Genomic DNA, 14,465 nt, shown 5'->3' with positions numbered 1-14,465 from the left:
GTACCTCAGCCCTTGTGAAAGCTGAGGGAACATTTTGCTTTTCCAGCCAAGGTTCTCTCTGCAGCACCAGCCACTGCTCCAGCTGCCCTTCAGTGTATGACTCTCATTGTCTGGGTGTCCTCCTGCTGCTCTCTGAGCCACTCTGGAGGTGCCAACCTCTCCCTGGTGAATGCAGGGGCACTGGGGCCTCTGAGCTGTGAAAGGTTGTGAACTGGGAGGGGAGAATTTATGAATACAAACGCACACACATGGACTTCCATGCCGCAGGAGGTAAAAAGGGATAGCACCTTTGTCACCAGCTTGGCAAATATGACTTGTTTACAGCTCAGGGACTCTCACAGTGCATATTCCAAGGAGGCAGGCTGGGGCAGGAGCTGGGAGAAGTCTCCACAGCCCCACTGAACCCAAGCCAGTCCAAGCTGTGACTCAGTGAGCAAACAGCTGAGCACTGGAGCCTTGACTGGACTTGCTGCAGTAATCCTGGAACTTCTGTTTGCTTTCCAAGGGGATTTAGCAGTGAGGGAACAGCCTACACAGGAAGGAGAATGGCAGATAATGTTTGCTTCCTTTTGATATAAATACACTTCCAGAACAGGGTCCCTCAGTGCAAGCATTCCCACAAGAGGAAAAAAACAAATCAAGTTATCACAGGACAGCTGGTAAATGGTAACAGTAATAACAGCAGCAGCAACAACAACCTTTTCAACTAATCCTTTATTTTCTTTTGTAAAAAGGGTTACTTTGACCTGACAGAAGAATGCACCAAAAAATGATGTTGCATCATCTAGGAAAACGACACTGCTTGCATTTCCCCACTGCTTCTTTCTCTGGTGTTCCATCAGGATTTTGTGAGGCTATTGCAGGACACAAGAGGGGCAGGCTCTGAAGAAATCACTCTGATCTCATGGTGAAACTTATTATCCTGGAAATCAATCCAGCCCTTGGGAACTGAGGGTGCTTTCTCTGAAAAGCAATTTCAACCTACTTTGTTGCTAAAGATACGCCATATAAACTTAGTATGCTCCTCTGGTACAAACTTTAAAATGCATGTCATGTGGGCAAAGACACACAGAAATGTCCCCTTGGTCCAGCTTATGTCAGTATTTTCATGCAGAGGCAAAAACTCCCTGCCCTTCAAAAAGGCATTGCTTGAAAAATGCAGTCCTTGAGGTTGACATTATTTTATCTAAGTTTCTATTACTGCTCTTTGTGCATTAATTGCTACATGATATGAAAATGAAATACAAGGACAAAAGGAAAATCTTGTACCATTTCTTACTTTAGACATTTAGCATAATTTCTTATTACTTTGTGCAGAAGTTCAGCATAAAATTGCTTAGCCTCCAGACACTGATCATTACAGGTGTTGTAAATGTTAGAGGGTCCACCTGAGAGCCCTGACTATTTTTGCAGAGATAAATACAGATGAAAGAATCATTTGTAATGAATATCATTCAACAAACCATATCTTCCATTTGTGAATTGTCCGTGAAGAGATTGTAATTTTCTTGAGCTGCTTGGTGAATCACTTCTGGAAATCATTCTTCACTAGCAGCTTCTTGGAGGGCAATTTGCTGGGAGCATTTCATATTCAAAGTTTGCAACTTGAGCTATTTTTATGAGTTTGTCACTTCCCTGGAAGGATCCATTCCCTAGTTAGATGAGTGTAACTCCTGAAGTTTGACTTTGTGTTCTGTGTGATTCCAGTTATGAATATGAAATTTCAAACTTTGCAAAAATGTCCCGAATTATTCATTTGATATCTGTTTGAAATAGATCTGCTTTTTGCAAATATTGGTAAAACATGGAAAACAAAACAAGCAAGGTTGAGGCAAATTCATCACAGCATTCAAATGAACATCCTGGCTGCTCTAAACTCCTGAGATCAGGCTCTGTGCTTTTGGTGTGATGGCTGCTTTGCAATGAGTGGTGTATCATCTTGGGTCCAACCCAAGATTGTTTTTTGGTAAACAGTGTTATTGAAAAGACAGAGATAAAAGAAAACCCATCGGAGGTCAGGCATAAACAAAAATAAACACTGGTGAAGAGTGGTGCTTCATGTGACTTATTCAGAATTACTGCCCCTGATGCTGCTCAAACACAGCCATTCTGCTGACTTTCCTGCTGTCCTTCATCTCTGCCACAGCAAAACTAATTTCCAAATTTTCCTCAGCTGAAACAGTTGACAGGCAGGAGATTATCTGGAAATTAGGTCATCTGGGAAGAACACCCCTCTCCTAAATACTCCCAGAGATATTGTTCAAACCTGAGGCTGCAGTGAGGCCTTAATGGTGGATAAGAAGAGAAGAAAGCTCCTTAGACAAGGTTCATGTTTCTGTTGGCAGCGCTGTGTGAAGTTGTTCCAAAATGTGTGATGGTGCCAAGGATCGTGTTCGCTCAGGCCAGGCTTGGCTTTTCCTCTTCATGTCCCCACAACGACAGCTGGTGTTGAAGGTGAGGGAGGGTGGAGTGTGTGGGAACCTGCTGGAGGATTGTTTTCTCCTCGCAGCTCCTTGGAGATGCTCCAAGCTGTGCAGTGCCTTGGAGGAGAGATGTCCCTGAAGAGCTGAGGCGTGAACCTGAGGACGGTGCACAGGCAATGCACTCTCCTCTCTCCCTCACAACACCAAACTCAAATGGCTGCCTATAAAAATTTGCCTTTTACATCAAGACAGCTGCAGCAAGGCAACTGAAAATGAGGCTTATGGGTTTGTTGAACTGAAGAGGAAACTAAGCCTTTTAATATTTGCCTCTGCACTCTTCCAATCACACAGAGAGAGAAGGTCTTATCTTTCGGTCACAAAAGAAAGTATTGGCAAGGCCTCAAGTAATCCCAGCAAGACCTGTTCAAATAAAAGTTTGCAGAGCACAAAGCTGTGAAAATTAAGGGGTTCAGAGAGTCTATCACTCAGTCAGGAGCATGTACTTCCTGAGAGCCCAGAGTTCCCCTAATGAACCTGACAGAGACAAGATGCCTCTGGCATCTCTCATCCATCTGGAGACAGCAGAAATGAGACAGGCACCTTCCCAGAAGGAGCATGGAGTGGTTAACAGAAAATCCTTAATTAAAGGTGATCAGGATTCAGGGCTCCTACTAGTGGATGCACTGTTGGCCTTCCACAACCCAAAGGTTTTAGTTAAAAAGGCAGACAAATGAACTGCTTTAGCCCAGTAATGATTTAATAAATGCACGTGTCTAAGTAATGATTCCCTGTATTATGCCTTCCTCCCACTCCTGTTAAGCCATCATGCCTGGATAATCTAACACTTTGAATTAAGCCCTCCTGGTTTACCCATTCTGTGCTGAGAAATTCTGTGCCCATGCTCAGCAAATTGCTGACCCCTATCAAGTCCCTACAAGCACAAAATAATTCATTTTATTTATACAAGTCATTCTACAGGCCAGATTTATAGGGCAGGAAAAGTAAATGCACCTGTGTTGATGCTGCAGTAATTTCATCGTGTTCTGCTGGGGAGTCTGCTTAAAGATGACACTTTCATGGTGCAGCTTGATGGGGCTTGGCTACACAACAGCCCAGCTGGCCAGCAAGCAGGGGTGAGCACAACAGGGCTGGAACTGAAAGTGGCTTTTGTGGCTCTTCTATTCCTAATAATGTGTATTAAAAAAAAAAAAAAAAAAAAAAGAAAAGAAAAAAAATTCATTATGAAGAAGGCGAGAAAATAACTACTCATTGGCTGCAAGAGGATTAACAAGGTAGTTTACCATAATATTAGAGGGGAGGAAGTCTTTTTATGGAAAATACTGTGGGGAAGATGATTATTTTTACTTGCAGTTGTTTTCCTTGCCTCCCTGATGTTCTTTTTTTCAGTCCTGTAGAACAGGCTCAGAAAGTGGTACAAATCATATTATTTGCTAATGTGCCAGCCTGGTGAGTGGAGAATTTTTAGTGGTCTGCAAAGAGAACAAGCACAATTCCTGTTATTTGTTAATCACCTCTGTGCGCTTAACTTTCAAAGGCTGTTTTTAATATTTATCTTCCTTTAACTCCAGGGATTTGTGTTTTCTTCTAAGTAGAAAATTAACTCTATCCCAGCCAAAACCAGGACAGTAATGTCTCATTCCTTCCTGAGCCCAAACCTGGTGGGTATAGAGAAGATAATACAAGGAATGACTTAAGGTTTTTAACTTTCCATTTGAAATTTGAGACTCAAGGAGTTCTCTATCATGGTAAAGAAAAAAACCCAGACCAATCAAACAAACAAACAAAACCCACAGAAAAACAACAACCAAAATCCACCCCAAAATTTTGTTTAAGTAAGTAGCTTCACAGAAACTCACCTTTTAGCATTTCTAAGGTGTGTGGCAAGTTACAACTACTGGAAATGGATCCATCACAGAATAAGCCCTGGCTTGTCACAAACTTTTGGTGAACCAATAAATGGCCGGTCTCAACACATGGTATTGCAGATATTGTGCAAGTCTACCAGTAAATAGACAGTCCCAGCTTGCCTGGCTCTTACTCACCTCATTTGTCTGCCCAGAAAATGGGAAACAGCTTAATGAAATTAAGTACAGTCAGACCCATCAGACTTCAACTCTTTTTTTTTCCTGATATGTGACCTTAACTCCCTGCAATGTTGTCGAGTTCATTTCAGTTTTTATGTGGTGTAAAGGGTCATTAACTGAGTCATTCCCAGAGATAAAGGAAGACAGCAAACCCTAGAGAGGTTTGGGGTCCTGCTGGACCCTGGGTAGAAATCCCAGGATGGAGTATGATTGCATGGGATGTTTCTCTGTGGAATGAGTCACAAACAACACCACAATGATAACTTTTTTTTTTTTTTTTTTTTAATTGAAAGCATTTCTTTCAGCTTGATAAATTGGTTACTCTTTCCCATGCAAACAACTCTGATTATTCATCATGGTATTTGTGTATTCTTAATTTCCCACAAGAGTTATATGTGGGATGGAAGTTTTCTTTTAGCATTTGATAAGACATTGTTTTAAAATGCCCATCATCCAATCAGGGAGGATAAGCCTAGTGATTGAAGTCAGCAATTATAAAATCTGTATACTGAATACCTAAAGGTTGCAGCTTACAAACAGTCAGATGACAAGAAAATACTGTGTGATACTAATCACTAATCATAGCTTGCTTAAGAATGACATTTCCAGGAATCAGGATCAATCTGCCAATGATTCACTAACTGTAGAAAGAATTAAATTCCTAGCATGCATTATTTGAAGTGAGTGTTTTGATCAGTTCACTATCAAAAGCAGATTCCCATTGGCTACAGACAAAGGAGGCAATCAAAGTCACCTCTGTTTTCCACATAACTTGTTTTTTCAGTTAAATACTGACATCAAAAGTTTGTCATACAAAGGCAGAGCCTTGTCTCTAGCCCTGTGTACACACAGTGAAATGCCAGCCCCACTGATTTTGGTGACAAAATTCCCATTCATTTAGCCTCATGTCAGAGGATTGATTTTTATTGACACACTGGGAGCAATTAATTATTTACCCATCAGCCTGAGAGACCATTTCAAAAGGATTTATTTAAGGTGCTGTTCTTTAAGAATCAGTTATCTTGAGGCATGTGATACCTCATACAGTTCACTCTGCTTAAATACCTTCCTCTCAATTAGCTCATGTTTTTATTCAAGAGAGGAGATGGATAGGTCTGTACAGCTGGCAACGCTTTCAGAGTGTGTCAGGCCAAAGGGAAGCTAATTACAGGGAGGAGAGAAAAATGTGGAAAATACTGTTTGCAGAGGGCACTGTAGAGAGGAAACTTTGTTGTGAGCAGCCCTCTCTCACATTACACATGCTGAAGCTGTACTCTTCTGACCATAAGATTAATGATGCCAAGCCAAACATTATACCCACGTCTCAAGGGTCACAAGAAAACTTCTTTTTTTTAATCATCTGTTTCTCATTTTGCTGGCCACAAAGGTATTTACTAAGGAATTAGTATATATCTAGGTTTAAGTAGATTAAAATAGAAACATGCCACTGTTTACGGGATACATCTGCTCTCATTAGTATAACTCGTTGCTGTTGGCATGAAGCAGTTTAATTAAAATGACAGCATACTTTTCTGTGGAATCAGAGCCTGGTCCCAGCAGGGCTCCTCAGCCAGATGTGAACAAGCAGTGCCTGCTGTGGTGGCTGCAGAGAGAACCCAGGGCAGCCCCTCTCTCTCACCCTTTCAGACAGTTCCTCCAGGAAAGAGCAAGGACAGAGCAGCTCTTCCACTTACCTTGGGCCTGTCTTTTTATTTTCCTCTTTCCCAGATATTCTTTATTTACTTTAGTCCAACTCTTTCCATTAATACCTACAAATCTTGTATATCTATTAGTGACTTAGGTGTAGGATGCATTGCTTGGTGAGGTACTGAGAGCAGGTACAATGCCTGGGATGATGCAGGTACCAGTTCTACAAGAAATAAAGTTGCATCTGCCAAATATGAAGCAAAGTCTGGAGGCACCATCTCCTCTGTTGCCCATGTGGCTGTCACAGAGGAGGACATTTTCTCAGTACTGCTCTGCCCCAGGAGACAGATGGGTTCCAGGAAACTCTGTGATGCCTTGGAAGTTTTGAAAAAGTAAATTAACAGGGTTATTTGCCTTCTGTTGCTGTCTTTTGAGACGATACTCAGCAAATTATGAGACCCAAATTATGGTACTTAGGGATTTTTTTTCTGCAATGGTGGAGGTTAGAAACGGTGCTGAGTCAGGAAACTACTCTGGCAGGTGAAAAATGTGAGAGTTTTCAAAGTGCATGGTTAAAGAATACTCCCACTGAAGTCAAAACTGGGGGCCAGGCCACTTTTCTGGGATTTTGAGCTGGAATAGGATTTGGAACATCCTAACCAGTTTCCCTAGCCAGGAGCTAATGTTTTCTTGTTCTCTTTGGGGAATCCACCTCAGGACTGAAATATAAACATCTGAATCACAGGTGTGGTTGCCCAAAGCTTCCTGGGGTAGTCACCAGAGAGGGGAAGGTTTCTTCAGGGAGTCAGTGAAAGACCTTGGAGATCATTTCCCCAGCATCTTTTCTTGCTATAGTTTACTAAATAATAGAAATCCTACATTTCAAGTAGAGGATGACTCAGTTTTCTAATGGAATGGGAGGAACTGGAAGATCCAAGTCCTGCCATGTCTGCCTGACAACATAATTTCTGCATCTCTCTTAGCTCCACCTTGGACCAGCCACTTGCTGAAATTACACTGTTTTGAAGGGAAAGATGCTGTCATCTCCCAACCACTTTTTTTAGGAGAGAAAATCAGCCACCTACTCCTCACCCAGCAAGCAGAGCAGTGTGGTTCAAACATTTAATAATACAAAGTTTGTGGTGGAACCTGGCCTCTGCTTTCCTTTCTTTCTGAGGCAGGAGCACAGGTATGTAGTTGGGTGTTTGTCACACTGTGACACGAAATAACTCACAGAAGCAGGCTAGATGTAAAAGGAAAGAAAAAGAACCTAAAAAAGCAAACTTTATTTTCTGACTCTACTGTATATACAATAGCAAAAGTGACCATGGATTGGAGGGTGAAACTGCCACCTCTCCAACCACACTGGTCAAACCAACAGTCCATCAATTCTCTCTCCCCACAAAGAAGAATGCAAAACAATCATTATTTACATGAACATGCATGAGAAAACTCAGTTGAAATATGTCAATATCAGAAACCATCATGTCAATATAGGAAATTTTAAAAGAACCATAAAACTCTCAAAAGAACAGGGTGACAGGTGTTTTCTGAGGTGGTTTCAGGAAAGTGCCCATCCTGCCCACTCTCTGGGAAGGCGCCAGCAGGGCCTGGAGACCTGTGCTGTGCAAACACCTGGATGCACCTCCTCCCCCAGAGATCTGTAGTGCACATCTGGCACGGGGAAACTTTCTGCTCCAGGTGGGCAAACAGCTGTTGAAGCACTTTGGGCTGTCTGGCCGTCGAAGTGCAGTAGGGGTGGACCTAGAAGGAAGGGAAGATGTCCTGGTGCTGCTGAGCTCTGTGAAGCAGTGGGGCTGAAGGTGTCTCTTCTCCCATCCAAATAGCCAAAACCAGGAAAACAGATGTTGACAGACATATGGGCTCCTACTTGGAGCCTCAAGGGTGACCACTGGCAGATCTGGACTTAAAACCAGCAGCTCCTGATGGTCTCATGGGTCCAGAGGCCATGGGATGGAGCTTCTCTTGCCTTTTCTACCCTGCTCTATCTGCCTTTTCTTTTTAAGTAGCTCCTCACTGCCTCCCCCTTGGTTAGCAGCGTGGAGAGGCAGTGAAGGGGAGCCAAGAGTCTGCAATGAGGATGTGTTTGTGTGGATGAACACACTTTCCACATATAAAAGTAATAAAGGGAAAATACTACATAAGTTCTCTTGCTGACTGTTTTGCTCCAGTGCCATGGCCCTAGAACAATCACCCAAACTCATCCATGTGTGAAAATTGTAATATTGGAAAAGGCTTCTGTGTTTGCTATTAGTCATATTTCTTTATAACAACTTTCCTCTGTAAGTGGATACAGAAATAACTCTTCAGATTATGGATCGGAGCAGGGAGCTGTATTTGCTTAGTGGTGTAGCTGCATTGATTGGCATCCTCCTGCTCGGGAGAAATGTTTTTAACCAGCCAGAACAACGAACACTGTTGAAAAACCTCCATGGGTTTCACTGACAGCATTCAAATGTAAAAGCAACTAGGTGTTTCAGGAGCCAAAACACGATTATTTTTAATTCACCATGGTGAGGAATGGTTATTATTTATTGTTTGAACACAGCAGCACCTACTGGCTCCAGCCAGAAATCTGGACTGCACAACAGTAGGTGTAAAAGGGAGTAAAAAAGAGGTTTCCACCCCCATGAGTTGTCTGAGTCTGAGCAGGAAGCAGCTGGCAGTGTTTGGATGGAACCAGCACGAGGGAGGAGAGGAGGGGATGGAGGACTGGTCTGACTGCCCTGGATGTGCTGGGCTGGCTGTGTGGTGCTGGGCAGGCTGAGCAAGGAGATCTATGGAGGGGAGGGAGCTGCTGGTGATGAGCTGAGCACGTTTCTGGCTGGAGGGAAAATGAAATCTGGAGGTGTGGCAGGAGCTGGAGAGGTGTCAGTGCCTCAGTGACACGCTGCAGTTTGTAAGAGAGGAAGGTGAGGAGGACACGGGATGCAGGGGGAGAAAGGACTCAGCAGTTCAGTGTGGGATAATGGGATGGGCAGAGGTGGCAGGAGAGTGATGTACTGAATTGGAGGAAAAAACCCCAGATTATGTACTTCTTCATGTCTTTTCTTTTTTCCTTCTTCTTCTTCTTTTTGTTTTTTTTTTTCCTTTACTTTTTATTCCCCTTTAATGGGAAATTTTTTTCCAGAAAACTCACCTTTGGAAAAGCTAAATCTAAGCTTCTTGGCTTGGCAGTTACCGAGCTGGGATGGTTGTGCCAATTTCACATCCTGCCTGCAGGATGCCCTGACAGCACCTTTCCAGCCAACCCTGTTCCACTCAGTGGAAGTGGGCATTGGTGTCTCTCCTCTTTCCTCCCCATCTTCACATCCCAAGATCCAGACCTCTACCTCTGCTGAATTTGGCTGCAAATCTTGCCATTCTCTGGAAATCTCTTGTCCATTTTCCCTCCCCTTCAAGAATAACCTTGAAACTTCCACAATTGTTTTGATAGTCTGAGTTTTTTTTCCTACCACAGAAAATGGAAATTATCTACAAAAGTTATTTTCTTCCACAAATATCTTCTTTTCTTCCCTAAAAAGCTTTTTTGCTTAGAGCATCGTTCTCATGAAAAACTGTGTGGCCTTAGTGGTAAAACTGCAGTGAAGGAAATTATTTTTGCAACATTATTTCAAATATATATGGATAGGAAGAGTTTTGTCTAGGCCAGGAATCAGGAAAAATAAAAAGTAGTTAAAGTCTGTATTCATTCCATTTTAAGATCTCTCCTCTAGAGCTGTCTCCATATAATGGCTCAGAAATGTCCAGGGAAGTTTTGTCATTTCTGGTTTCCATCTCAGACTGAAACTAAAACAATCAAGGAGCCTTATAAAAAACCTTGTTCTTATGAAGGGTTTTCCAATTTCCTATGTTTTTATTCTCATGAGGTTCAGATAAAACATCCAGATTTTTTCCTTTTTTAAACAGAAGCCAGACTCAAAATCTACTGAGGTTTCACCATCACTAATTATAGCATGTATGTGAAATTATTTGCTGTGAAGGTGAAGGGTAGTGTGAAATTAAAATTAGATGCATCAAGAACAATGCTTTCCTGTCTTGACAAGTGTATGGGCTTGGTACTCTGAAAGATAGTTTTTGTTTTGTCACATTATTTTCCTAAATAATCCAGAAGGATGGAATTGAAGGGGGGTTGTGGGTTTTTTAAAAAAACAAACAAACAAAAAATATTGCTTGGGGAAAAGAAAGTAATTTTCTGTTTCATCATTTCATTTAATTCTCCCTACACATACTGGGAAACATACATGGTATTTTTCCTCTCTCCTCAAAGGAGAATTCCAGATAAGGACAGGTGTTATTAGCCCACTGGAGGCAGGATTCAGCTCGGCTGCTGCCCAGGGAGTGAAGGATGTGTGTGTGAACTGGGCTCGTTCCCTGCTGCCCTGGCCAGCCCTCCCTGGGCAGCAGAAGGGTTTTTTGGCAGCAGCAGTAGCCACACCACTTCTCCCAGTTGGACTAAATGTGTTTTCCTCACAGGCACCTCGAGCAAAGGTCTGTGCTGCTGAGAGAGGTAGAGAGAGATGCTCCAGAGATGAAACACCACGGTCCTGGCTTGGCAGCCAGCTTTGTTCTATTAAAAACCACATCCTGCATGTGTGGCTTGCCTGAGGGAAAGCCCAGCATCAAGGCAGTGTGTCCACCCCAAAACCAGCTCCTTGCAAATCAAGGGAGGCACTTTGCTCCCTGAAAGCACAGGCAACGCTGCTGAGCTCCTCCTAAAACCCTGAGTGTCACATTGATGTGCTGTGCTGGCTTGGCTGGTCCCTCCACCACTGTGAGCCACATAAACTTATTATTGTGCAACAGCACATCTTTTTCAAAGTTATAGATGATGGTTTGCTATGTTGGTGATTTTTTTTAACTGTGCAAAAAGTGGTTATTTGAGTTTTTTCACTTCTTCATGCCATGAAAGCTTCCTGAATAGAAATATCTGGTGGCTGTGAGTTCAAGCTAAACTACTTCAAATTATAAACAAGAGTCTTAAACCACAGAAAAATCTTACAAGTGGAAAGACTTTCAACTCTCACTTTTTAAAAATTGCTACTGGATGGGGTCAGGTAGGCTTCCTAATGTGTTTGACCTGGAATAAACAAAAATGAAATTCTGGAAAGCTGAAGAATTTGTATTGTTAAAATATACGAACATTATACAGAAAAAGGTTCCTGGTTTTTCTGTGTTACCAACAAGATTATCCTCTGAAAATGGCAAAATGAATGCAGTTCACTTTGCTCAGTGTAATAAAAATTGTATCAGAAGTAAACCCAAATAAATTTGTGATTGTTAATTTCAGGGTGGTGATGGAAAAAAACCAAAAAACTAAAAGCACAACAAGCCACAACCAAACCAGCACCCCCCCTCCCCTATACAATCTGTGAGTTAAATTCCCCTGAAATTGCCCAACACTTGATCCCAGTGACACAAATTATTGTGAGCTTGGAATGATATCAATTACTCTCCATTACTACCCGAGGGCTTGCTGCGATAGTGGTTAATAAGCCAGATCCTAAGGTGCCCTTTCCATTTGTGGGTAAGGTCAAAAGCAATTAAGGACTGGAGGATCTGTGGTGAAAGCTGCACAAGTGGAAGATCTGTGGTGAAAGCTGCAATATTGGTGTGTTTTTTTGGGGGTTTTTTTTGTTTTTTTTTTTTTTTTGTAAATCAAAGTCATATCATTCAAGCAGTTCTGAGCTTGATCAGCAGATGGGCTCTTCCCAGTGCTATCCAGACTCAGAGGTCTGTGGAAAATCAGTTTTCCCTTGATTCCACCTGTGCTGTGGAGTTGTAACTCGTGGCTGTGGCTTACCAAGGATAGTGCATTTGGGGTGTAGTTAAAGAAAGCAGGTGGCAGAAAGAATCCAAATGGCATCACATTTGGAAATTTGAGATATTTTATACAAGACAGATAAATAATCATATAAATGGATGAACTGTTCTCTTACATAGGTATCTGCCATATTAAAAGCACATTCTCTGTGTCTGACTCTACCTTTAATTTCAGTTTAGCTCCATCGTTAGGCCAAGGTACTCTCTGTGCACTTGAATATAGAATCCTCCTCAATAGGATGAGATTAATTAATCTCTTAGTGTGACCAGACCTTCCTGAGGTTCCTCTTGCAAACCTCACTGTTTTTTTCCTGAATTCAGAGTAACTTTCCAATTCCGCATGGATTTCAGCTTCTCACTGGAGTATCCAGAGGTGTTATCTGATGTCAGCAAAGTTAACTTCCTCAGACATACTTGTCCTAAGGAAGACAGCATTATGACCGGACTTATTTTCCATAAACTCATCTTGATTGCATTAATTATGCTGATATCTGTTAATTATTTCCTGATTTTCTCCCTTATCAGATTTTGCGTGCAGTCAATACCAGATGAACCAACAGAGAGTTATGCAAGGGTTTGCCAGTGACCTCTTCCTACACTGTACAATAGTATCTCCCAGGCTATGTGATTCCTCTAATTTTCCAAGATCTATTACAAATTGAGGTCTGAGAAATCTGCTCCATGAATTTTCTTAGAAAGCAGTGGTCTGCATTATCTTGGCCTGCAGACAGGTTTGGGATAATAAAGTCTTCATGTATAAACCGCTCCACACAGGGCTCCCTGCAATGAACTTTGGCTGTCTGAAAGCCAACATCCAGCAAATGATTGTCAGGTGGGCTCTCCAGCATCAGAGGAGAGCAGGGAACATTGTTAGAGATGGTTCCTGCCTTCTCAGGGGAGCAGGAGCCTCTGCAGATTCTTATCTGTCCCTAATGTTGAAAAAAAAAGTCCACTTCATTTAGAGTATATGGCTGCTTCTTGAATTTCTTTATTTGTGAGAGGTAGGTTGTATACTGACCCACAGACTGCACCCAGAGGATTTGAGATTCCCCCCTGTGACTGAGACAGTGGCAGATCAAGGCCCTTTCCTGGAGAGCTCTTTCTCAGGTATGTTTTTACGCGTCTCACCATGTCTTGCCAGCTCTCTGCAGCACTCCTCATTGGCATTAACATCTTCCAGCACTGGTTTTAGTCCCTCCAGCCAGATTTTGCTTCGTCATTATTTTTCTTTATTTCTTTTATAAACCAAATTTGTTTAAACCCAGGGCTTTTCAGTCTGTAGAGGCTTGTGTATGGGTTTCTGGCTGGTAGCACACCCACAAGTGCCTAGAAGAGGTGTGTTTGATGGTTGTGGAGATGTTCAATTCAAAGAAATAACAGAAAATAGTCATTCTCAGCACATTTCCTATGAGCAGAGTATTGTTCCCCTGTAAACAACCACACTAAGCAGGCAGCACTGTGGTCAGACAAGGTCCCCCTTGCCCATCTCAGCCTGTTGTTGCCAGTCCCAAAGAAAGTTCTCCAGAGAAAGTGGCCTTTTGTCTCCTCCCAGAGCGGGTAGTTTGCATAATCTGGTTAAATAAAATGAATACACACAGGCACAAAGAATTGTGGGGGAAATTTTAGTATAAGTAAGGCTGAGTGGTCCATCTAATCTGACATCGATATAATAAAATCATTTATTTGTGTACACTGGAACAACTCCTTGGGACTGTGGTCTATTCCTGTTTCCCAACAACACTGTCATTAAAACAATGGGCACTGTAATTACTGTGATAAAAAGGCATTATTGCTTCAGTTCTTCATCTGGCCCATGTGCAGAAGGAAGAGGTTTTCTTTATAATCTCCCTGCAGAAGGAGCACAGGGACCAGAAGGCTCCTTCTCCCACTGGCTCTGCCGTACAAAAGATTTCTCCACACCGGAGGCTGCAGTGTGAGAGCCTTTGTCTGAAATGAAAGGGCATCACACAGGCCTTCTGCCAGCACTGGCCACCCATGAAAGCAGCGCCTTTATGTACCAGCTCACTGCTGAACTGCAGACAATACTGTAAAATCTGTACTCCTCCATTACCTCAGCTGCCTTCACATTGCTGGAGTGCTGCTGTGCCTTGAAAAGGGGCTGCAGGCGCCAGGCTGGAGCCTCACAAAGTCCCTGTCAGGAGGAGAGCAGGAAACCTGCTTGCCCAGCACAGCCACCCTGGTGAGAATCAGGAGAGGGGGTCAGGAGGGAGATGTGATTAATACCTCCAAAACTGTTGCTCCAGCTATTTCTGCACTCAGGCCATTTCATTCTGGCAGACTGCATGGGAGCTTCTGCTCAGCTCAGTTCCATGTGAAACCTGCTCCTTTGGCAGATTGCTCTGAGCTCGCTGCCCAGCTCCTGTAATACCAGACCCTGCAGGAAACAGCCCAGAGGTGAGCATTTTTCCACTGGCCTTCATGAAAA

General features: G+C 42.7%; 1 long non-coding RNA gene across 1 annotated transcript; it reads right to left on the bottom strand.

Annotated features, from left to right (window-relative positions):
- Nucleotides 1-696: 696 nt before the first annotated feature.
- LOC140684350 (uncharacterized) lies at nt 697-4,466 on the bottom strand. Its single transcript, XR_012056552.1, has 3 exons — nt 4,301-4,466; nt 3,725-3,913; nt 697-3,607 (listed from the first exon to the last, which is right to left on the bottom strand). It is a non-coding gene; the product is annotated as an uncharacterized lncRNA (long non-coding RNA).
- Between the last annotated feature and the right edge of the window lie 9,999 nt (nt 4,467-14,465).

This window comes from Taeniopygia guttata, chromosome 5, assembly GCF_048771995.1.
Source record: "Taeniopygia guttata chromosome 5, bTaeGut7.mat, whole genome shotgun sequence".
Classification (NCBI taxonomy): domain Eukaryota; kingdom Metazoa; phylum Chordata; class Aves; order Passeriformes; family Estrildidae; genus Taeniopygia; species Taeniopygia guttata.
Note: the sequence above shows the minus strand (reverse complement) of the source record. Positions and strands in the feature narration are given on the sequence as shown.